Below are 26,083 nucleotides of genomic sequence, written 5' to 3'. Positions count from 1 at the left end.
TCATCGAAGGATATGCAACATGTGCTATACCTAAAAGCACAGAAGAGAAAAACTTAAAAGAGCAAGTTTTACGTTTCCAAAGTCATCGGTGTGGAAAATACTGTCGACGAAAGTACAAGAGTAAAGATAAATTCTACACAAAATGCCAATTTGGATTTCCACGACCTGTTCTTTCAAAAGGAAGAGTCAACAGTTTTATGTCAGCTGTGCGACATACTATCACATGAAAATCTCCCAAAAGTACGTACAACCTAAGAAGAAAAGAAGAGTCAAAATATATAAATTACTACAACCCAGTCATTTTATCCATGTGGAATGCTAACATGGATATACAGTATGTTGCTGACAATTCTATTGCTGTTGCTCGGTATGTCACATCTTACATCACTAAATCTGAGAAAACGGAATTGAAGGAAATGTGGGAAGAGATTTCTCACGAGATGACTGTCAGTAAGAAGCTATACAGTTTCAGTTTAAAGATGTTATCGCATCGAGAAATTGGATCCTACGAATGCTCAGATAGGTTATCATTTGCAAGTCTGTACTCCAAATACAGAAGAATAATTTGGGTAAGTTTAGGCCTTGCAGGAATGCGAAATCGGGTACTGAAATCTGTTGGAGAAATTGAATATTTGGCAGAGAATGACCCGGAAAGTACAGATATTTTGAAATCAAACATGTTGGACACATATTACCCAAAAAGAAGTTGTCATCTTGAGAACATGTGTCTTTATGAAGTGCTGCAGAACTACATTTTTACACGGAAAGCCACAGAAGACATCAACAATGGAAAATATAAAGTTATTGGTGAGGAAGGATGTTTGGTGAAGCAAACAAAAGGAAGTTTGATTAATCACAGGAAGCTGAGTTGCGACACTCCTGACAAAAAGGAATTTTACTACTTAGCACTTTTACAGCTGTTTAAACCATGGCGTTCAGAGGATGAATTACTTGGAGATTTTCACAGCTATGAAGATTCCTTTAATGCATGTAAAGATACGATTGAATGCAGTACTTTCACAAATTATGTGCAAATGTTAAATGAAGAAATTGAACAGGAAGCTACAATTGCAGCTGAAGTAGCTAGAGACAGTTCTCAAGACAGCCAAAGTTCTGGAACGCTCAGTCAAGATCCCCTAGGACAACCAATCGTAGAAAATTAAGCTGCAATAGCAATGACTGAAGTGGAAACAGCTATGAATCAAGCTCAAGAAGATTTAATAGACTTACCAAATTTGGAACAGCAACTGAATGAAGAACAAAAACAAATTTATGAAGAAGTCACAAAAATAATCGATCATGGATTACTACGTGAAAAGAAAGAGTGCTCATGCGCATCATTTGAACCAATCAGGATGTATGTGAGTGGACAAGCTGGAACTGGAAAAAGTTTCTTAATTAAAGTCATCCGAAGCTACCTACAGCAAAAAACAGATTCAACTTTGTCTTGTGTTGTTACTGCTCCAACTGGGTTAGCAGCATATAACATAAAAGGAATTACCTTACATCGCTTGCTAATGTTACCAGTGGAGCATGAGAACAAAATAGAATATCACAAGCTAACAGGAGAAGCATGCTTCGAAGTTTCAAGAGTGTTGAAGAAGATGCAAGTTCTCATTATTGATGAGGTAAGCATGGTATCAAACTTAATGCTTGCCTTTGTGCATTTAAGAATGCAGCAAATTCTAAAGAGAGACTATGACGTGTTATTTGGAGGAAAACATGTTATAGTTTTTGGGGATCTTCTGCAGCTCACTCCAGTTAAAGGACAACCAGTGTTTAATACTGTGACACATGAAGACACGAAGAAGTCATTAGGAAGTATTGGTAATGCGAATATTTGGTCATTCTTTGAGTACAAAGAACTCACTACCAATATGAGGCAAGCAAACGATGACGATTATGCAAGTATTCTGAAAGATATCAGAATTGGACTACTCACAGAAGTTGGCAGAGAAGCATTACAGAGTTGGTTGCTACATAATTTATTTCCAAATGAAGAAATAGTTGCAGAGAAAATATACCAGAACATTGCAGAAAAAAATACTGTAATCTGCTTAATGCCAACACTACGTGAATGCTCGATATTCAATGAGGAACTTTTGAAATTGGAAAAGGAAGAGATTAAGAAAATGGAAGCAGTGGACAAAATTCAGCATGAAGGAATTACTATTACATTAACAGGCAAATTGAAAAATAAATTGGATTCTCTAGAGAAGAACATTTCGAAAACAGCTGGATTAAAAAAAAATCTTTATGTTTGTATGAACTGTCGAGTATTTTTAAGAAGAAATTTGGATGTAGAAAAAGGTTTAGTGAATGGGTAAAGTTGTGGGTTTTGTGAAATACCAGAAAAAAAAGATGGGATTGAATTTTTAAAAATAAAATTTTATCAGATTGAAGAGGTTAAAGACATTTGTCGTTGTTCAGTTCGTTTCTTGCTTGTGAAAGACTTATATGTACGTAGGAAGCAGTTTCCATTTTCTCTAGCATATGCTGTAACTATTCACAAATCTCAAGGATTAACTGTAGATAGTGCTTTTGTAAACATTCGGTTCTACTGTGTTCAAAGAAGGTATGGCATATGTTGCTTTGTCACGAGTGAAAACATTATGTGGTCTATTCATGATAGACTTTGATGACTCAAATGTTAGTGCTGATGCAAATTGTGTAAAGGAGTATAATAGATTAAGAAGAACCTATGCTCCTCATTTAGGTCAGTATCCTGTGTTTGAAAAACGTGTTGTTTCTCGGAAAAGGAGAATTGAGAATATCTGTAATGAGGATGTACAGAAGAGAAAACAAAAGGAGAGTGATGTGATTGCAAGCAAAAAGAAAAAGGACAGTGTTCAAGAGGTTGTTGGTTGTCATTTTGAAAATAGCTCTGGTGTCAACTGCTACGCTAATGTAGTGCTGAATGTTATCAAAACACTAGCAAAGGTGCACCACAAATGAAACGTTCAGGAAAACAATAATATAGTCATTTCCCACATCAGAGTTATTAAAAAAATAATTCATTTTTATTCAAGGATTATGATCATTATCATTTCTTTTTAAAACACAAAATTGTAAACACAATTTGGTCTTGACAGCACAGCCGACGCATTTCGTCCTAGAAGCGGACTTCTTCAGGGCTGTTTAAACAAAGACACATAAATATACATAAGAATACACATTAAAAATATATAAATAACCCAAGACAATACATACTGCAAGTTCCATAAGTGCAAATGTTTATACTTTTTGTACATCAATGTCATCTTATTTCAGACTAAATAGCATTACTATTACAAAGTGAGTACGGTAAATAGATATAAATTCCCTTATCTACGTCCAACATATACAGCGCTATATTGTTGCTCTTGAAAAACATTGATATCTGTATCCCAAGCTTTAGGAATAATTTACAGAGATTATGCATGATCAGAGTACAGGAGTGGGGAAAGAAACATGTTCAACATAAACCCAAGTGGCTACCTTAATGGATTCATAGAGCAATTAACCTAAATAATAAAAGACAAACACCAAAAAATAAGCAAAGTGAAAGCAGGAGAGTTAAGAGAAACATAAGCCAAGAAATAGCAATCTTGGAAAAGAGAACAAACGAACTCAAACAAGCTTAAGGGTCATGGGCATCACTGCACCGGGGCCATATAACACCAGTAACTCCAAAGTTGCACAATGACACTAGGAGTAACAAATTCACAATCTCTCACATTCTGTTTGTACAAAAGTCTATAGGGGTTAAATAATACCCACCATGTAAAGGATGCAACAATCAATCAATCCCATATAGCATGAGCTAATAAAATGCCAGCGTTGTAGATTCTGTGAAAGTTTCACTTTGTGTTGTAAGTCTGTTAAGAATATCTATAAATCAAAAAATAATAACAGAAATAATCAACATTTAAAATCACTATTTTAGGGGGCTACACTGTAATATTTAACAGTGAGTACCAGCCTTTAGGTTGGGTACTTACATTGGAGCTTGAAGTTTTATAAGTTCACCATAGTTTTCAAAGGCTGACCAAGTCACGTCATTTAAGATATATTCTTGTTTTATAAAACCGAGAAATAACAGTCTTCACAGTCTACAACAAAAGATAATAGAGATATAACAGAAAACTTATTTGGTCTCGTAAACGTATTATAAAAACAATTTTGTCAGCGTATATTAACGATATTCTTATCTGATATTACCCGAATAAATGATAATACCAAGCTAACTTCATATACTCGCCCTATACATAAGGGCGCCCCATCCTTGTTAAGTGCCCGGAAGGCAAGACTCCCCAATGTATTTAAGATAAAATTGAGAAGCCAATAAGATGACTGACTATAGTTCAATATTTATCACTGTCATGTATTTTGGCTCTTGTAGCCAGTATGACCCTTATCTCTTATGGGGAAGAAAATGGAAAGGGGACTATACTTGTATAATTCCTTTTCCCCATAGCCGATAGTATTAAATGCTCCTCTTAGTAAAGGACCCAACAAATATTTACAAAATCGGGTTTGTGTCTACTGCCATACTAATTCTTGCTGCCATCATTAGACTAAGAAGAGAACCCGTAATTACACGTGTACCATAAGCAACAAACAAGGTGGCCGGTAAGGAGAACAAATCTCATGCCTCACCTAACCCTACTTGTAAAGTTTGATTCAATTCTCATGATAACAGTAGTCCCAAGAAAGAGCTTACCAATATTCAGCTGCGACGAACACCCAAGGATCCGGTAATAACGGCAAGCGGGCAGTAAGGAAATGACGGGCAAGCACAACCCGAAGGGAATTCCCGACTTTAAATATACGTGGTAATTGGTGTTTCAACAAGGTACACCTGTAGTCCTTCATGAAACGTCATATGTAGCTCTCCTACATTTGTATGAGACGCGTTCTACAATTGGGCGGCCATCTTAACACGGTGTAGTAACCCGATCGGACCAACTATTTTGCTTGACTCAGTGCTATATCCATGACCTGGTTAAGGTCCAACTTAATGGAGGCATAAAGCAATAATTATTTGATGTCCTTACGCCCATAGTCATATTTATTCTTGATAAAAAAATCCCAAAAACAGTCACTGCCGATATCTAGAGGCGCGTTATACAGCGGAGCGGCCATCTTAGAGCAGTCACTTCCGACGATGGAACACGATATATTTGGTGGCCATCTTGGATCAGGATAAGTGATCAAAAACGGCAAAGTTTCCAATTATTTCACGATTGCGCTCATGTTCGGTAAAAAATATATGAACTGCAGACCATCCTGCTTTCAATCTTAAAAAAGTAATGAAGGTATTTAAAATGAGGAATAACAAAGGAGTATCCTGTACATTAACAATAGTGTCAGAATGAGAGTTAGAGGAGCCGGGGTTCCACAAGGCCCATCACAAGATGACACATATTAATCCAAACAGTATAACTGGTCAAAAACGAGTTTTCAAAATAGAATCAATTAAGCAGAAGGTGTAGCCAAAAGGGTCCAAGACATTAAGGGGAAGAGAAAGACAGGGATATACAGAAATGGAGCAATAAAGAAAATCACAATAATGATCGAAATCATTGCACAAGACATCAATAATGGGCAAGCATGTACAATCCACATTATTCACTTTCAAAAAAAAATTCGCAGTAAATCAACCTCAGTGTTAAGAAATACAGGTTTCACAGAACTATAGCTTAAGACCCACATATTGGTTATTGAAAGTAGTGCATCTCATCGTCGCTGTTGTGTCCCAGTTCTACACATTTTAGTCTACATATCCAAGCGGCCTCATTTTTTCTCAAGGCCAGTTCTCTGTCACCACCTCTTGGGTGAATCGGGATATGATCAATTCCCATAAACCAAAAAACCTCCATATTGCCATGATTTTCCTGCATATGGTATGTAAGAGGGTATCTAAGATCTCCTTTACGGAGTGCCCGTAGATGCTCCTGTATTCTTATTTTTAGCGGTCTCTTGGTGCTGCCCACGTAGATCTTATTACATGGACAGCCCAAAATGTAGGTTACAAATGTCGATTTACAATTGATCATATAATTGATGTTATATGTACGATCGGTGTTGTAACAGAATGTTTTGGTCTTATTTTTGCCTAGTTTGCATACATTACATTCATTGCATGTGTAGAAACCCTTTGTCATTGGGGGCAACCAACTCTGGGGCTTAGGGGTAGTAACATAGCTGAGGCACAGTTTGTTACGTAAATTTTGCCCTCTTCTATAGGTCACTATCGTTTTTTCAGGCAATATCCCTTGTAGACTCGGGATATCCCTCAGCAGATGCCAATGTTTGCGCAGAACATTGTAAGTTCTGCTGCTATTGTTATTGAATTGTGTATTAAAGGAGATGCGAGTTTGTTTATCCCCTTTTGGGAGGTTTGGTCTCAGCGTATTAGCCCTAGGCACCTTCATAACCCTTTTGTGTGCTTTGTCCAGTATTTCCTTTGGATAACCTCTGCTGAGGAATCGTTGTTCTGTCTCACTGACGTTTTGACGGAAAGTGCTTTCCATACTGCAGTTACGCCGCATCCGAATCATCTTCCCGTAGGGGATGTTGTTTACAACATGATTTGGATGGGCGCTTAAGAAATGTAATGTGCTGTTGCATGCAGTCTCTTTCCTGTGTGTACGACTTTGGATTTGATTTTCATGAATATAAAATGTAACATCAAGGAAATTAATAGTTTCCTTGCTGTACTCAATCGTGAACCTAACGTTGAATGGGTTATCATTCAGGTAAGCATGATATTCCAAAAGATCCGGGGCAGGCCTATTCCATAACATGATAACATCATCGATGTACCTGCCCCAGAAAATGACATGCTCCATCCACTTCGCAGCATGGCATCCCCAGGCATGCCCCCGCTCAAACCAGCCCATAAAGAGCCCGGCGTAAGCGGGAGCAAACCTAGAACCCATAGCCGTCCCCTGAATCTGATGAAACCACTCCGAGTCATGTAAGAAGAAGTTTTTTGATAGGATGATGTCCGTCATTTCCAGAAGGACCTCGTTGTGCAAAAAATGGTCTGCTGTTCTTTGACCTAAGAAATATTGTAGTGCCTGAATTCCAAACTCTTTTTTAATACACGTATATAGACTGGTCACATCAAGTGTGACAAATATGAGGCTTTCGGACCAGGTGAGACCCTCGAATTTACCCAGTATATCCTTCGTGTCCTTAATATAAGCTGGAAGGTTTTGGACCAAAGGTTGGATGTAATGGTCTACATACTCAGAGAGTCTTTCAGTGGGTGAATTAACCCCCGAAATGATGGGACGGCCAGGTGGAAAAGGGCCTCCCTTGTGTACTTTGGGCAATATGTATATGCATGGGAAAGTGGGTTTTTGTACCATTAAGTATCTGAACTCATCTTCGCTCAATAAACCATGTAGTGCTGAATGTTGTATTTTATCTTGAAAATTTGCAAGGGCAGATAATACTTAATAAGATTTTGTTCTCTGCTGAGTTTTCTTTTTGAGAAGCTGAGTATTGATAAAACTAAAATAGAAAGTGCTTCTGATGTTAGAAAACTTTTAGATGTATGGTCAGGATGTACACAGTTTACTCAAAATGTCCAGCAAGATGCACAGGAATTCTTGATGTATATCCTTATGGTACTGGAAGAAGAAGGGGTAGAAATAGAAAATATGTTTGGTCTCTCTTATAAATGGGAACATAGTTGTGAAAACTGTTTCAGCACATGCAGCTCTAATGTTGATTCAGAAAGGTTCATATATTTAACATTACCAGAGAGTCAATCAGTGACTTTTAGTAAATTAGTTAAAGATGCCAATCACAGCATGGAATGTTCTAAATGTAAATCAGACATGTTTTCAATGTTATTTTTAAAGAAATATGGAAAGTATGTAATTTTAATGATGCAACGTTGTAGAGCTGATGGTTCAAAATTGGACACTTTAATAAAGAAGTTTACAGGACATCAATTATCAATATCTGGAAAAACTTTTGTTGCAGTTGCAATAATTTTCCATGATGGACCTTCGATAACTTCTGGTCATTACACAGTTTATCTTAAATGTGAAAAAGGCTGGACACTGTGTAATGATTCTCAATTGATTTTCAAGCAACGTTTGCCTGCAGAATTACCAAATTCCTATTTAATTTTTCTGAAACCAAAATTTTAGATACAAATTGCAACATCTGAACAAATCATTTTTGCGATTTTATTGGATTACCATTCGATATTTCATCAAAAAAGAATTTAAAAATTACCCTTTGGCCTCATGGAAAGGTAACAATTTCTCTTGTGGACTTCTTTGACAGATATTATTTTGGTGTATGTGCTTAGGCAACAAGATTTACAGACGATATTTATTGCAAATATTTGTTGTTTTTAGATGATGTTTTTATTAAATATGTTACATTTCTATAAAGGTATGTTTTACTGAGAAGAGATTCAGGGCTTTTTTTAAACAATCTTTCAGATTCTTAATTTTTTTGCCCGCTGTTAAGTGATGAATGCAATTGGTTTCACGATTTACAGTGAAATTCAATATATTCTGAAAACAGCAAAAAAAGGGCAAAAATTTGTTTTTTTAAATAAGAAAATATGTATACTGTATTTTTAAAATCTATTGTTAAATATTAATACTTTTTTTCTTTTTTTACAGATTGAGAAAGAAAATTTAGGAAAATTAATACTTTTTTCTAGCAATTAAAAAAAAAACAGTTATTGATAATTAAGTTATTTTTTTGGTCAGGTAAGTTTGAAATATCTGTATTTATCACACATTTACTTTCATACTCCCTTTTTTTCACTTCTCCTCACTCTGCTGTTCTCATTTCCCTTGTGGTCACTCAAGTACATTGAAGGGTGAAATAAATATATATATAATTTTTTTTTTTAAAAAGGGTGCGCGTACCATGCGCACACGGTAAATTTTTTTTTATAAAATAAATTTAAGTGAGGTAGGGTGGCTCTTAAAAGAGCCCTTATGTTAATACAGGGTCAGAGGAAAGAAAGAATGGCAATATTAAAAGGTACCGCACTTGTGCTGCTCAATCTTATTGTCTATTAGAGGAATACTAGTCTCCCCCATAGCAATAAGAGAGTAACAAGTGTTGCACCTTATATGTACTCTCTGAAACCGAGGGTAGATGTCCAGAGGAGCAGAAGAGGGTGACGCTCCCACCGCAGAGGAAGTGCTCGGCTGAGCTGCCGAAGATGTACTCGGCTGAGCTTCTGCAGATGTGCTCGGCTGACTTACTGGAGGGGTTGCTTCAGTATGTCGAGCAAAAGTCTTGGGATGTACTTCCCTAATGTGTCTAAACATAGAGAAAATTCCAAAAGAATACTTCTTCTTTGGATTTCATCTAGATAAGACACGCCCACAAAGTCTGCAGGTGACTAATGGAGCATTGACTTTTTTCTGCCCCTCTGGAAATGTGAAATATTGCCAGACAAAATAATTCTTCTGTTTCCTCTTTCTCTGTCTAATAATGCTGTCCTGCTCACTCCCAGAAGAGGACTGCTGCTCTGCCATTGTATCCCAAAGACAATTCAGCTCCTTCTCCTAGGGAATCACAAGCAGTAATGAGGGGAATGGGTGTGGTGTTGGAAGTTTCTGAAAATGAAACAAGTTTAAACCAATGAAAAGTGTTGTTTCTGGATCACATGACCTACCGTGCGTGCTCCGTACACTTACCGTACGCGCACGATAAAAGTACGCATGCGCGTACGTAAGACGCGCGCATGCGCATTAGAGGCACGCGCGCACGCGTGCATGCGCATCAGAAGCAGCACGCACGCATGCGCATTAGAGGCACGCGCGCACGCATGTATGGAGGTTCCGCGTAACGTGCGCGCCCGCATGCGCGTAGGAAGCAAGCGCTTACGCGTCGCAGACGAAGTACGGATGCGTACGTAAATCGTGAACGCATGCGCACACGGAGCATAAATATTATGTACGCGCACCGTACTTAAAGCGTACCGTGCGCGTACCGTAAGCTTACCGTACGCGCACGGTAAAAAATCCTAAAAAAAATAAAGGTTTGTAGAAGATATTAACTAAGTTATTCAACTATATCTAAACATTTATTTAAAAAAAGGTGAACCATTCTATATTGCAGGATACAGTAAATCAATGATTATATACATAGGTAGCATATTGTTTAAAAAAAAAACTCAAAAAAAAAAAAAAAGGATTTCAAAAACATTGCAAATTCACTGAAAAAACCATAGGTTTCACACACGTTATAGTTAGGAATTAGCATTTAAAAAACCTTGCAAATTCACTGAAAAAACCATAGGTTTCACACATGTTATAGTTAGGAATGAGCATTTAAAAAACCTTGCAAATTCACTGAAAAAACCATAGGTTTCACACACGTTATAGTTAGGAATTAGCATTTAAAAAACCTTGCAAATTCACTGAAAAAACCAGAGGTTTCACACATGTTATAGTTAGCTGGACATTTCACTCGTACAAAACCATTGAAATTTCCCCGTTATAGTTAGTTCAGCTATCCACTGCTGATGACGTCACATATTACATCACTCATGACATGGTCAGTGACATCACTCATGACATCACTGATGACATCTCAAATGACATCACTGATGACATCACTGATGACGTCATCCATGTGATAAATTACCACATCTTCTCACACCCTAATATAACCTTTGATACACCGACTCAAAATTTAAGAGTTCCATTCTCAAAACCATACATACTGCAATACCAATAACTACATACCCACTTATTAACTCTTAGGTCTTCATACACCTCCACTCACTCACCTGTACAGTCACTCATACTTACAGTCACTCCATACAAAACTATCATATGCATTTATACACTTATATAGACACTCACACACTAACAAGTATCCATAGAGCTACTCTTACACCTACTCAGTCATGCAAATAATCACACTCCCATTTACTCACCTATGCGGTTATACACACTCAAATTCACTTACTCATAAAAATAGTATCACATTCTTACACTCTTATAGAATCATTGATACAAGCACACACTCATCCATACAGTCACTCTCACAATCACACACTCTCACATCTACCCACTTATATACTCTTACACGCACATATACTGCCTTTCACATATGTAGTTAGTCACAAATGTACCACTGAGATATACATTCAATCCCTAACACACCCATACATACACTCACTCAACCATACAGTCCATCACAGATGCACTCTTAAAACCATGCACCCATAGAATCACCCACTCACACATCTATGCATAGAGTCACACACACCCTACCCACACAAACACTCAGGAACCCATACAGATACTGAGACAAGCAATCAATAACTCATATAGACACTCATATAGGTATTCACAAAACCATGCAGCCACTTATACACCAACATACAGAAACATACAGACATTTACACAGTTTAGTCACTAGTCTGCAGTAAGACACATTTAATGACTCACTTATAGATTTAGTTACGCACCACAGAAAAATCATCCATTTACACACTTGTACACCCACTCATTCTTCAAAAGGCCTTTCCCTATATATATTAAACATATTAAAATTGTTCAGAAACACATACTCAATGGATGATGTCATCAGTGATGTCATCAGTGATGTCATTTGAGATGTCATCAGTGATGTCATGAGTGATGTCACTGACCATGTCATGAGTGATGTAATATGTGACGTCATCAGCAGTGGATTGCGGGCGCGCGAGTTATAGTTAGCTGAACTAACAATAACGGAGAAATTTCAATGGTTTTGTACGAGTGAAATGTCCAGCTAACTATAACATGTGTGAAACCTCTGTTTTTTTCAGTGAATATATTATATATATATATATATATATATATATATATATATATATATATATATATATATATATATATATATATATATATATATATATATATATATGAGGGTTCAGGAGACTTGCACATTTTTACACAGTGACATCAGGGGTATGTGAGAGGAAGCAACAGGTGCCGCCCACTGTGGATTGAAAGGGTACTTATCATAGAGCGCCTGCACGAACAGACTCGGAGTGCAGAGATCGGGATATCCGCCTATGCCTGCTAGAGTGTCTCCACCAATCACAGAAAGACAATCTGTATTTAAAATGTGAACACTGATAATACCTGTGTCATAGGCATTTGATAAAGGCAGTTATGCCGAAATGCGTCATGCCGGTTGGATTAAAGTGTAAGCTCCTTTGAACCCGCATGTGCTCAATCTTTTCGGACGGGGAAGGATTATGGACTGTGATATTTTGTGCGGCCACAAGCACAGAGAGCACCCATCCTTAAGCAGTTCGGCAGCAGCAGTGGCGCAATTATGGTCTTTCCAATGTTCTTGGGAGCCGCTGAACTGCCGTAGCCTGCAAAAATAACATGCCAGCACGAATTGGAATTTGATTTCAAAGAAAGGCACAACCTACTGAAGGGGTGCATTCAGATTCGACATCTAACTGGGCAGAAGCAGCTGGATGAGGGTTCAGGAGACTTGCAAATTTTTACACAGTGACATCAGGGGTATGTGAGAGGAAGCAGCAGGCACCGCCCACTGTGGATTGAAAAGATACTTACCATAGAGCGCCTGCATGAACGGACTTGGAGTGCCGAGATCAGGATATCCCCCTATGCCTGCTAGAGTGTCTCCACCAATCACAGAAAGACAATCTGTATTCAAAATGTGAACCCTGATAACATCTGTGTCATAGGCATTTGATAAAGGCAGTTATGCCGAAACACGTCATGCCGGTTGAATTAAAGTGGGAGCCCCTTGGAACCCGCGTGTTCTCAATCTTGTCTGACGGGGAAGGTTTATGGGCTGTGATATATATATATATATATTCAGTGAAAAAACCATAGGTTTCACACATGTTATAGTTAGCTGGACATTTTACTCGTAAAAAACCAATGAAATTCCCCCGTTATAGTTAGTTCAGCTAACTATAACTCGCGCGCCCGCAATGCACTGCTGATGACGTCACATATTACATCACTCATGACATGGTCAGTGACATCACTCATGACATCACTGATGACATCTCAAATGACATCACTGATGACCTCACTGATGACATCATCCAGTGAATGTGTGTTTTTCTGAAAATTAAATATGTTTTATATATGTATATCTCAAGGTCGATGGAAGAATAAATGGGTATATTACTGTCTAAATGGATGATTTCTTTTTGAAAAATTGATTGTGTAACTGACTGATTAAGTGTATCATAGTGAATACATGGCTTAGTGAGTAATGTTTAAATATATAAATATCTGTATCAGTGTCTCACTTTGTGTATAAGTGGCTGCATGGGTTGGAGAGTAGCTACATGGGTGTCTATATAGGTTATTAGTTGGTTTTTTGAGTATCAGTCTGAGTGTCTGCATGGTTCGGTGGGGGGTATTACGTAGTGCATAGGTGCATGAATGAGTGACTCACTGTTTGTATGTGTTGAAGACAGCATGTGTGCAGGACTGCATGGGTGGATGAGTGTGTGTATGGGTGTGTTAGTGAGTGAATGCCTGTCTCAATAGTGTCTTTATGAGTAACTACATATGTTTAAAACTAGTATATGTGACTATTGGTTTATATATGTGAGTATATGTGAGAGTGAGAGATTGAAAGAGTTCCTGTATGAATAAGTATGTATTTCTATAAGTAATTGTTTAAAAGACTAAGTATGTGTAAGTTTCCGTAGAAGTAAGTGTGGTTGTGTGTGTATAACTGTATATGCAAGTAAATGTATGTTTGATTCTTTATTAGCATGAGTGACTATGTGTGTGAGTAGCTCTATGGATGAGTGGCATTGTATAACAGGATGTATAGGTGTATGAGTACATATGATAAGTGAGTACATGTATGAGTGACTGTATTGGACTGTTGGTGAATGAGTGGATGTGTATGTGGATCTTAGAATTACTGAAGAGGTTGTTGTAACTGTTATTGGTATGTCCATTGTTTTGTAAATTTTAGTCTCTATTTTTGAATGTGTGTATCAAAGGTTTTATTAGGGGAAGAGGAGGTCTGCCACTCTATCACAAGGATGATGTCATCAGTGAGGTCATCAGTGATGTCATTTGAGATGTCATCAGTGATGTCATGAGTGATGTCACTGACCATGTCATGAGTGATGTAATATGTGACGTCATCAGCAGTGCATTGCGGGCGCGCGAGTTATAGTTAGCTGAACTAACTATAACGGGGGAATTTCATTGGTTTTTTACGAGTAAAATGTCCAGCTAACTATAACATGTGTGAAACCTATGGTTTTTTCACTGAATTTCTAAGGTTTTTTAAATGCTAATTCCTAACTATAACGTGTGTGAAACCTATGGTTTTTTCACTGAATTTCTAAGGTTTTTTAAATGCTAATTCCTAACTATAACGTGTGTGAAACCCATGGTTTTTTCAGTGAATTTGCAAGGTTTTTTAAATGCTAATTCCTAACTATAACGTGTGTGAAACCCATGGTTTTTTCAGTGAATTTGCAAGGTTTTTTAAATGCTAATTTTTTTTTTCTTCTATTTTTTCTAACATATTTTTATTTTAATTTTCTTACCTTTTATAAAGACTATGATTAAATTTTTAAAATTCTTTAATATGTTTTTTTTTATATATTTTTTAAAATAAACATGTAAAATTTATTTGCAGTACTTTTTTTCTATTTTTTTTTAAAAAATTTTAGTACGCGTACCGTAAGCTCACGGTAAGCGTACGGTTTACGCAACGTCCGTAATTTTCCTACGCTGCTTGCGTATAGTTACGCAATTTGCGTAGCCGTGCGTACTCCGCGTGGGACGCGTACGCGTGTACGCTACACGCGCACGTTACGCGGAAGTGCCGGGAGTGACTGTTATGCGCATGCGCGCAAGCGCGTGTCTTTTTTACGCGCATGCGCACTTTTGCCGTAAGCGTACCGTAAGCGTACCGTAAGCGTACGGTAGGTCATGTGATCATGAAACACAACTTTTGATTGGTTGAAACTACTTTCAGTTCTAGAACTCTCCTACACCACACCCATTCCCCTCATTTCTGCTTGTGATCCCTTGGGAGAAGGAGCTGGTTTGTCTTTGGGATACGATGGCAGAACAGCAGAGCTCTTCTGAGAGTGAGGCTAGCACTAGCAGCACTGTCTTGAGGCAGAGATCGAGGAAACAAAAGCCCTCTTATGTATGGGATTATTTTACTTTTCCTGAAGGCCAGCAAAAGGTAAATGCACCCTTAGTGACTTGTAAGCTGTGTAAGCGTGTACTTTCTAGAGGTAATCCTAACAGGAAGTATTCCTTTGGGAATCACACCATGAAGAGACACCTCCAGGATGTACACAGAAGGACACATGGTCATCTTTTTGGAGGTAACTCTTCAGAAAGACAAGCCAGTACATCCACAGCAGCTCAGCCTGGACCATCATCTGCAGGGCTGACTCCTTCTTCTGCAGGTCAGGTGAGCCCTTCATCTGTGGGGGGAGAATCTCCTTTTGCTGGCCCTCTGGAAATTAACCCTCGGTTTGCGAGGGTTGAAGTACGGTGCGCCACTTGTCACGATCTAATTACTTATAGGGAGACCAGTGTTTCCCTAGTGAACAGTAAAATAGATCAGCACACTTGTCGTACCGTCTAATATTCCCAATCTTTCTTTCCTCTGTCCCTGCATGAACACAACGGCTCTTTTAAGAGCCAACCTTACCTTTCATCTATTTTTTATATATGTTTTTAAAAACTTTTTTTTTTTTTTACCGTACGCGTACGGTACGCGTAATTTTTTTTTTTTAATTTTTTTAAAAACACTAAAAATCAACTATCACATTACAAGGTCCTTGAGAGACTACAATTATTATTATTGACTTACCATACTCACTCAAAAAAATATTTATTCATTTGTTTTTTTTAAAAATAGCTTTAAAAATGGTTCTAGTTTTCGAAAATTTTCTATATGAATCTGAAAAAAAAGAAAAAAGTATTAATATTTTTAAAACATTTTATAATACAGTACATATATTTACATTTTTTTCCAAAAAATATTTTTGCCTTATTTTTGCTGTTTTCAGAATATATTGCATTTCACTATAAATTGTGAAAGCAATTGCATTCATCATTTTACAGCGGGCAAAAAAAAATAACAATCACAAAGATTGTAATAAAAAAGCCCAGAATCTCTTTTTACTTAAACTTAACATTATAGAAATGCATAATATTCTAAAAAAATATCATCTAATACCAATACTTATTTCTTTAAAATACCGTCTGATATGTTTGTTTCAGAAGTATAATCACAATATTATATCTCAAATAACTCCAAAATACATCTGATTTCATTTCCTTTAGACCAAATAGTAATTTTAAATTTCTTTTTGGAATAAATTTCCAACGGTAATCCAATAAAATTCTAAAGTTTAATTTGTCCAGATCTCACCGATTCTCTGTAACATTTTGGTTCACGAAAATTTTTTGAATAATTTATTAAGTCCACAATAGAATTGGTTACTTTTCCGCATGGCCAAATAGTAATTTTTTAAATCATTTTTGAAAAAATTTCCAATGGCAGTCCAATAACATTCCAAAATTTAAAATGTGCAGAAGTTACCGATAATCTCTAAATTATTGGTTTTTCAAAGTTTCATTAAAAATTTAAAAAGTCCACATTACAATTGGTTATCTTTCCATTAGGCCAAATGATAATTTAAAAAATCTTTTTTCTACAAAATTGTAATGGTAATCCAGTAAAATGGTAAAATTATTTTGTCGAGATCTTGCCAAATCTGTCTAAAATTTAGGTTTCAGGAAGATTAGATAGGAATTTGCTAAATCAAAAGGCAAACGTTGTTTGAAAATCAATTGGGAATCATTACACAGTGTCCAGCCTTTTTCACATTTAAGATAAACTGTGTAATGTCCAGAAGTAACAGTAGGTCCATCATGGAAAATTATTGCAACAGTTACAAAAGTTTTTCCTGAAATTGATAATTGCTGTCCTGTAAACTTCTTTATTAAAGTATCCAATTTTGAACCATCAGCGCTACATCGTTGCATCATTAAAATTACATACTGTCCGTATTCCTTTAAAATTAATGTTGAAAACATGTCAGAATTACACTCACTACATTTCATGCTATGATTAGCATCTTTAACTAATTTTGCAAAAGTGACTGTTTTACTCTCTGGCAATGTCAAATAAATAAATCTTTCATTATCAACAATAGAGCCACATATATTATAACAATTATCACAACTATGTTCCCATTTATAAGAGAGACCAAAAAAAATGTCAATGGGAACTCCTTCTTCTTCCACTACCTGAAGAAAATACATCAAAAATTCATGTGCATCTTGCTGTTCATTTTGAGAAAACTGTGTTCGTCCTGAACATACATCTAAAAGTTTTCTAATTTCAGTAGCACTTTCTATTTGAGTTTTATCTTTACTCAGCTTTTGAAAAAGGAGACTCAGCTCTGAACAGAATCTTTTTCCCTGATTTACTATTATCTGCTCTTGCAAACTTTTCAGATAAAATGCAACATTCAGCACTACATTTGCGTAGCAGTTGACACCAGAGCTATTTTCAAAATGACATCCTACAACCTGTTCTTCATTTTCCTTTTTCTTTTTGCTTGCAATTACATCACTCCTCTTTTTTTTCCTCTTCTCTACATCTTCATTACAGATATTCTCATTTTTTCTTTTACGAGAAACTACACGTTTCTCCAACACAGGATACTGACCTAAATGAGGAGCATAGCTTCTTCTTAATCTATTATACTCCTTTACACAGTTTGTATCAGCACTAACTTTTGAGTCATCAAAGTCTATCATGAATAAACCTGATAATGTTTTCACTCGTGACAAAGCTACATAAGCCATACCTTCTTTGAACACAGTTGAACCAATGTTCACAAATGCACAATCTACAGTCAATCCTTGAGACTTGTGAATAGTTACAGCATATGCTAGAGAAAACGGAAACTGCTTCCTACGTACATATAAGTCTTTCACAAGCATAAAACGTACTGTACAACGACAAATATCTTTAACTTCTTCTATCTGATCAAATTTTATTTTTAAACATTCAACTCCTTCTTTTTTCTGGTAATTAATAAAACCCACAACTCTTCCCATCGCTCCATTAACTAAACCTTTTTCAACATCCAAATTTCTCCTTAAAAATACTCTACAGTTCATGCAAACATATAGATTTTTTTCTAATCCAGCTGTTTTGGAGATGTTCTTCTCTAGTGAGTCCACTTTATTTTTCAGTTTGCCTGTTACTGTGACACTAATTCTTCCATCCTCAATTTTGTCCACTGCTTCCAATTTCCTGATCTCTTCCTTTTCCAATTTCAAAAGCTCCTCATTGAATATTGAGCATTCACGTAGAGTTGGCATTAAGCAGATGACACTTTTGTTTTCTGCAATGTTCTTGTATATCTTCTCTGCAACTATTTCTTCCTTTGGAAATAAATTATGTAGCAGCCGACTCTGTAATGTTTTTTTGCCAACTTCTGTGAGTAGTCCAATCCTGATATCTTTCAGAATACTTCCATATTCTTCATTGTTTGCTTGCCTCATATTAGTAGTAAGTTCCTTGTACTCAAAGAAGGACCAAATATTTGTATTTCCGATGCTTCCCAATGACTTCTTCGTGTCTTCATGTGTGACAGTATTAAACACTGGTTGTCCTTTAACTGGAGTAAGTTGCAAAAGATCTCCAAAAACTATGACGTGTTTTCCACCAAATAACATGTCATAGTCTGTCTTCAAAATTTGCTGCATTCTTAAATGCACAAAGGCAGGCATTAAGTTTGATACCATGCTCACCTCATCAATAATGAGAACTTGCATCTTCTTCAATACTCTTGAAACTTCCAAGGATGCTTCTCCAGTTAGCTTGTTGAATTGTATTTTGTTCTCATGCTCCACTGGTAACATTAGCAAACGATGTAAAGTGATTCCTTTTATGTTATATGCTGCTAACCCAGTTGGAGCAGTAACCACACAAGACAAAGTAGAATCCGTTTTTTGCTTTAGGTAGCTTCTGATGACTTTTATTAGGAAACTTTTTCCAGTTCCAGCTTGTCCGCTTACATACATCCTGATTGGATGAAATGATGTGCATGAGCACTCTTTTTTTTCATGTAGAAATCCGTGATCAATTTTGTTTTTGATCTCTTCATAAATTTGTTGCTGCTCTTGATTCAGTTGTCTTTCCAAATTTTCTAAGTCTATAAATTCTTCTTGAGCTTGATCCATAGCCGTTTCCACTTCATTCATGGCTATTGATGCTTCATTTTCAATGATTGGTTGTCCTAGGGGATCTTGACTGAGTGTTCCTGAACTTTGGCTGTCCTGAGAACTATCTCTAGCGATTTCTGCTGCAATTGTAGTTTCCTGATCAATTTCTTCATTTAACATTTGCAGATAAGTTGAGAATGTACTGCATTGTATGCTGTCTTTGCAAGCATTAAAAGAATCTTCATAGCTCTGGAATTCTCCCAGTAGTTCATCCTCTGTACGCCATGGTTTAAACAACTGTAAAAGAGCCAAGTAGTAAAATTCCTTCTTGTCAGTAGTGTCGCAACTCAGCTTCCGGTGATTTATCAAACTTCCTTTTGTTTGCTTCACCAAACATCCTTCTTCACCAACGACTTTATATTTTCCATTATTGATGTCTTCTGTGGCTTTCCGTGAATAAATGTAGTTCTGCAGCACTTCATAGAGACACATGTTCTCCAGATGTTGACTTCTCTTGGGATAATATGTGTCCAACATGTTTGTTTTCAAAATATCTGTACTTTCTGGGTCATTCTCGGCCAAATATTCAATTTCTCCTACAGATTTCAGTACCCGATTTCTCATTGCTGCAAGGCCTAAACTTGCCCAAATTATTCTTCTTGACTTCGAGTAGAGACTTGCAGAAGATAACCTATCTGAACATTCGTAGGATCCAATTTCTCGATGCGATAACATCTTCAAACTGAAACTGTACAGCTTCTTACTGACAGTCTTCTCGTGAGAAATCTCTTCCCACATTTCCTTCAATTCTGTTTTTTCTGATTTCGTAATGTAAGACGTTACATATCGAGCAACAGCAATTGAATTGTCAGCTACATACTGTATATCCATGTTAGCGTGGATAAAATGACTGGGTTGTAGTCATTTATATTTTTTGATTCTTCTTTTCTTTTTAGGTTGTAGGTATTCTTAGGTGATTTTCTTGTGATAGTATGTCTCACAGCTGACATAAAACTGTTGACTCTTCCATTTGAAAGAACAGGTCTAGGAAATCCAAATCGACATTTAGTGTAGTATTTTTCTTTGCTCTTGTATTTCCGTCGACAGTATTTTCCACACCGATGACTTTGGAAACGTAAAACTTGCTCCTTTAACTTGTTCTCTTCTGTGCTTTTTGGTATAGCACATGTTGCATATTCTTCAATGTAAGATAACACTGCTTCATCAGCATCTGTTCCAAACTTTGGGGCATCCTTGATCCACAACAGTATATGAATATGAGGAGCACCTCTTGCCTGGTACTCTTTTCTCCAAAAGAAATCCACTACTTCTCCAAGGGGTGGATTTTTTTTATTGCAGATGAAGGACATCATAGCCTCAAATCTATGATTGAAATATCTGCAAACATTAACCGGATCCAATGAGCACAGTTCTCCTGCTGTCTTGTATTCGATGTTTTTAATGTTTGAATTGGCCTCTCGTAGAAAATCCAGTAAATCATCCCAAGCGTACTCGGCACAGCTTAGGGTAAGGAACCATGTTGGTGTTCCTAAATTCCGTAACATGCATTTTAGTTCACCATGGCGTCGGTACCAATATTCATTTGTCCCACGCTGACAAGCCATCAGATTGATCAGTTGTGTTTCCAAATGATCATCTCGGTGCTGCACTTTCTCCATAAAATCCTTAGCAGACACATTTTGTAAATGTACTCCACTTTTTAAAATGTGATTTACTGCATAAGACAGTGCAGACAAGTCGCTTTCAAATAAAAGATGGAACAAATAAGGAATACTTTGTCGAAATCTGGGATCTTCAGCATATAGTCTTGTAGTCCGATACTCAGAAGCTGGAATCTGTTCCGGACGTTCATCGTATCGTCCTCCTTTTCCTTTAGGAAACAGCTGGGGAAAACATCGAGCTTCCAAGCTCTCCTCCCATACACTCACGGGAGTTCCTTTTGCTTTCTTCATCTGAAAGAGATCAATATTGTCTCCCATAACTTCTTTCGAATGAAGAGGATGTATGCTAAAATGTTCATAAATTTCTTCTTCCTTTGACTTGTCCACTTTTTCAATTTGTCCAGTTGGTATTTCTGTGTCTTCTTGTAAATCTTCTTCTTCTTCTTCTTCTTCTATATAAATTGATTCATACCATTTGTTATTTTTTTTCAAATACAAATTTGCTCTTTGTACTTTCCGCACATCTACCAGCTCCTGCCAAATCTTCCTATTCTTTGTAGGTACACCATTAACCAGAATAATTAATGGTTCAGTTTCCAAAGTATCCGCATCAATAGTTTCCATATTTTTTTTCAAATCCAAGGGCAAATACACCACTCTACCTTTTAAACCTCTCAGTAAATCTGAAGGAGGTAATTTACCAGTTTTGGGCTCCATACGTACTATGGTCTGGAACGGATGAACACATTGAATGAGTATAGACTCATATGTATTTAATTCAGAAAGTTCAGCAGGAATAGCATCCAATTCTAAATTATTATGTACAGCTCTGGTCGGCATTCTATTTTCCTCTAACTTGTTGTAACAGTATTTACAAATACGCTGATCTTCACCCAATTCAAAACAATTTTCTAGAAATATATATGTGGCAAAATCCTTCCACTTATAATTATCTTCATTTTCACTCTTTCTGTAGAGATAAACATTCCTAGTTTGTTTTCTATAATGAGTTCTGCGGCAACAAATACAAGTAAAATTTGGTCTTTCATTAGAGACTATTGCAAATTTTGTTATGTGATCATTAAATGTGTTACTTACAGAGGGTTCCACATTCTCTTCCACTTCTTCCTCATTTACTGTGTCCTTCTCTGCACTGTTTTGTTCAGGACCAAAGTAACAAAACTGAATTTCATCAACAACCTTCTCTACATCTGATACTGTTCCTCGGAACAGAGCCCTATTCAATTCATTTAACTTTATTGCTGGACTTTTGGCAAAATACAACCGTCTCACAAACTTTCTCATTTCAGTATGATGAACAGCCAGCATCCTAAAATGATGGAAAACACTATTGCACACTTTTCTAGATAGACAAGCCAGAGAATGACCCTGCAAACCAGTATTCTCTCTCACTCTGCATGGATCCAGACTTTGAAGCACCTTAATCTTCTGTTTTACACTTTTTTTACTATATTCTCTTAGAAACTCTCGAAATTTGTCAATAGATTCCTGACGCACAGTGCAAATACTACTACAATTCCAAGTGTACACTGGGGCTTTAGGACGTCTCCCCATTGCCTCATCTGCCATCACTTGTACCTCATCTCTTGGAACCATTATCTCCTTCTCCATTATGCAACCATTTGTTACTTCGTATGAACGACCTCTGGTGTCAACTGCATGCAGCAAACTATTACTTTGAAAATAGCTCTCTTCATTAAAAAAAGGTTCACTACTTGAACTATGCATCCACTTTCCTAAAAACACTTTACAAAAGTTTGTTCTGTTCACTACTCTTTTCCTTTTGCTATGTGATTTCAGTACATTAACCATTTTGTCTAATGTACGCATCCTATTCAAAATTAATATGAATAGTTTCCTTTTTAATTCTAATGCCTTTGCTGCAATGGCTTCAATTTCTTTTTTTCTCTTGTAACATTTTGCCTTTTGCTTATATTTCTTCACATCCTTTATCAAATTGGACATAACTCTTCTCTGAAACATTTTTCTACGTATCTCTTTAAACGCTGTTTTTCTATTTATGTAAATCTTTTCAGTTGCAGAAGGTATATTTGCATTAACTAAATTCTCAATTTTTTCCTGTTCTGTTCGTTTCGTAACATTCTTTCCAGTACAGACATTTTGTACATTTTTCCTTGTTTTGAATATATTTTTAAGAAATTGTTTTTTCTGCTTACCAGAAGATTTTTTCTTTTTCCCAACATGAGCATCTTCTACTAACTTTGGTCCTCCAGTTGTCTTCAAATATAGTTTTTTTTTTAGCGTTTTTTGAACTCTGGATTTTGTAGGCATCTTAAATTTTGTTCACTGCTCTTCAGCAATACCTGAAAAAAACTAAAAAAAAATTCCTTTATTGTATTTAAATATATTACTACATTTCTTTTCACAATAGTCACAAAACGAAATTTCTATGCCAATTTGAATGCACACTAACTGCTCTTTTTTTTGGGCAAGTGAAAATCACTTTTACAAACTGTCACATTATGAAACCACTTTTCAGATTTTTTAAAAAGCCCATATCCAGACTGCTACACTACAGCAAGGGCAACCAGCCTTAGTGATGCTGAATGTATTTGCATTACAGACTGAAACCTGAAAACCCCACTCGCTTGTAAATACTGTGCATGATTATACATGGCAAGCACATGGGTGTGTGCTAAGAGTCTGCTTCTTCCCCCAAAAATTCGCTCCCCCTTTCCATCTAATGCAACTGTGAAATCACCAGAGCAATACGCAATAAATCTCTGCCTATAATTCCTCTCTGCACACAGAGTCATGTTTTCACATTAGTTCCAAAACGAAATTTCTTTGCCAATTTGAAAGCACACTTACTGCTCTTTTTTTTTCGGGGCAAGTGAAAATCACTTTTACAGACTGACACATTATGAAACCACTTTTTTTGATTTATTTAAATGCACATGTCCAAACTGTTTTTTCAGACCACCACCATGTGTATTGTCGGTGACTGCCTACACTCCAGCAAGGGCAACCAGCCTTAGTGATGCTGAATGTATTGGCATTACAGACTGTAACCTGAAAACCCCACTCGCTTGTAAATACTGTGCATGATTATACATGGCAAGCACATGGGTGTGTGCTAAGAGTCTGCTTCTTCCCCCAAAAATTCGCTCCCCCTTTCCATCTAATGCAACTGTGAAATCACCAGAGCAATACGCAATAAATCTCTGCCTATAATTCCTCTCTGCACACAGTCATGTTTTCACATTAGTCCCAAAACGAAATTTCTTTGCCAATTTGAAAGCACACTTACTGCTCTTTTTTTTTTCGGGGCAAGTGAAAATCACTTTTACAGACTGACACATTATGAAACCACTTTTTTTGATTTATTTAAATGCACATGTCCAAACTGTTTTTTCAGACCACCACCATGTGTATTCTCGGTGACTGCCTACACTCCAGCAAGGGCAACCAGCCTTAGTGATGCTGAATGTATTTGCATTACTGAGTCCAACCTCAAACCCTTAAACTATTCTTTTTTTTTCCAGTACACCTTAATTAGTACTGTTCTTTGGTTACACATTTTTTTGTACCAATACAAAACATGCTTCTATTAATTTACACATACAGCCTAGTTTTTATTCTAGAATGGTATGAAACAGCCAATCAGTTCTTTTTGTTTTGAAAAAAATATGTATGCCTCCATTTCCAAACTGTCTTTCTTTTCATATTGCCATTCTACTGAAAGACACCTCCTGAGTGCATCCAGATCTCCTTTGAAGATGTTCACAGTGTGGATTGTAGGGCACAGCTATGTCTTCTGGAGTGAAAAGTTTGCAGAGAAAACAGATATGGTGAGAGACCTTGCTTTGCCAAATGTAGACATTAAATGGATTGGTCAGAGAGGGTTAAAGTGGCACCAATTGATGCCATTGGTGAAATCCTTCATGCAAATCCAACACCCTGACCTCATAATAGTGCACTGTGGTGGCAATGACCTAGGCACTTTGACTGGGGTAGGTCTGGAAATGCTTATGAAGGACACCTTTGCACAACTGTTTTCACTTTTCCCTAAAACTGCCTTTGTGTTTTCCAACATATGCCAAAGGCAAAAATGGAACTGGTCCAATCATTTCTGTCCACAGATTGACAAAGCAAGAAAGCACGTCAACAAATCTGTTTCTGCTTTCCTCCGTGACTATGGTATGGGTGCCATTTACCACAACAACTTGCGTTATGACATGCAAGACATTTATAGAGGAGATGGTGTGCACTTCAATGATGAAGGGAACAGAGTCTTCCTTTTGAACCTTAGACTCTGCATCGGTACTTACTTGTAGGTACCACTAAAAAAATGACTTCATAAACACAACAGCTCTTTTTAGAGCTCCCTAATATCTAAACTCTTAAATCTGCTTTTCATTTATTTATTTTTATTTTTTTTACCGTACGCTTACCGTAAGCTTACCGTACGCGTACCCCGTGATTTTTTTAAAAACCAATAAATGTTTTTTTTGTACTTTTCTGTCCTTCTTTGACCCCCTTACAAATGTTAGGGGGTCTGTAACTCTCCTCATTGCCCCCTTTTCTTGTTTTCACTCTTTTTTTTCAGAGTGAAATACACAAAATGGCGGCCGCCGCTTCCTGGTTTCGGCCGATTCGAATGTTTACTAAGATCTAAGAGCCAATCAGAATCGCGCTCGCGCACGCCACCGTACGCTTACGGTAAGCGTACGGTAAGCGTACCGTAAGCGGGCTCAGATATATATATTGATTTAAAGGCTATTTTCTCAGAATCTACTGAACAGATTTACACCAAACCTACAAAAGGCACTTCCTTGACCTAGGGACTACCTCTCTGCCAAATTTCGAGTAATTCTGTTCAGCCGTTCGGGCTGTAGCTCGTTCTAAAGGTCCTATGGAAAAATGCATGGGAAAAACGCGTTTTGGGACCCCCCTTTTATCTCAGCCCCCGCTTGACGGATCCCCCCGAGACTTTCAGGGTAGGAGCGGAGCGTAGCGCCCCACCTATTTTGAGAAATTCGCGAGGATTCATCGACCGGCGCCAAAGTTATTCAAAATAGAATGTTGCGGATTTCCTATGGAAAAGGGGTCCTAACTATAACTACCTACTGGCGACCGCCAGTAGGTAATACATATATATATATATTATATTACCTACTGGCGGTTGCCAGTAGGTAGTTATAGTTA

Source organism: Triturus cristatus, chromosome 3_1 (assembly GCF_964204655.1).
Source record: "Triturus cristatus chromosome 3_1, aTriCri1.1, whole genome shotgun sequence".
Classification (NCBI taxonomy): domain Eukaryota; kingdom Metazoa; phylum Chordata; class Amphibia; order Caudata; family Salamandridae; genus Triturus; species Triturus cristatus.
Note: the sequence above shows the minus strand (reverse complement) of the source record.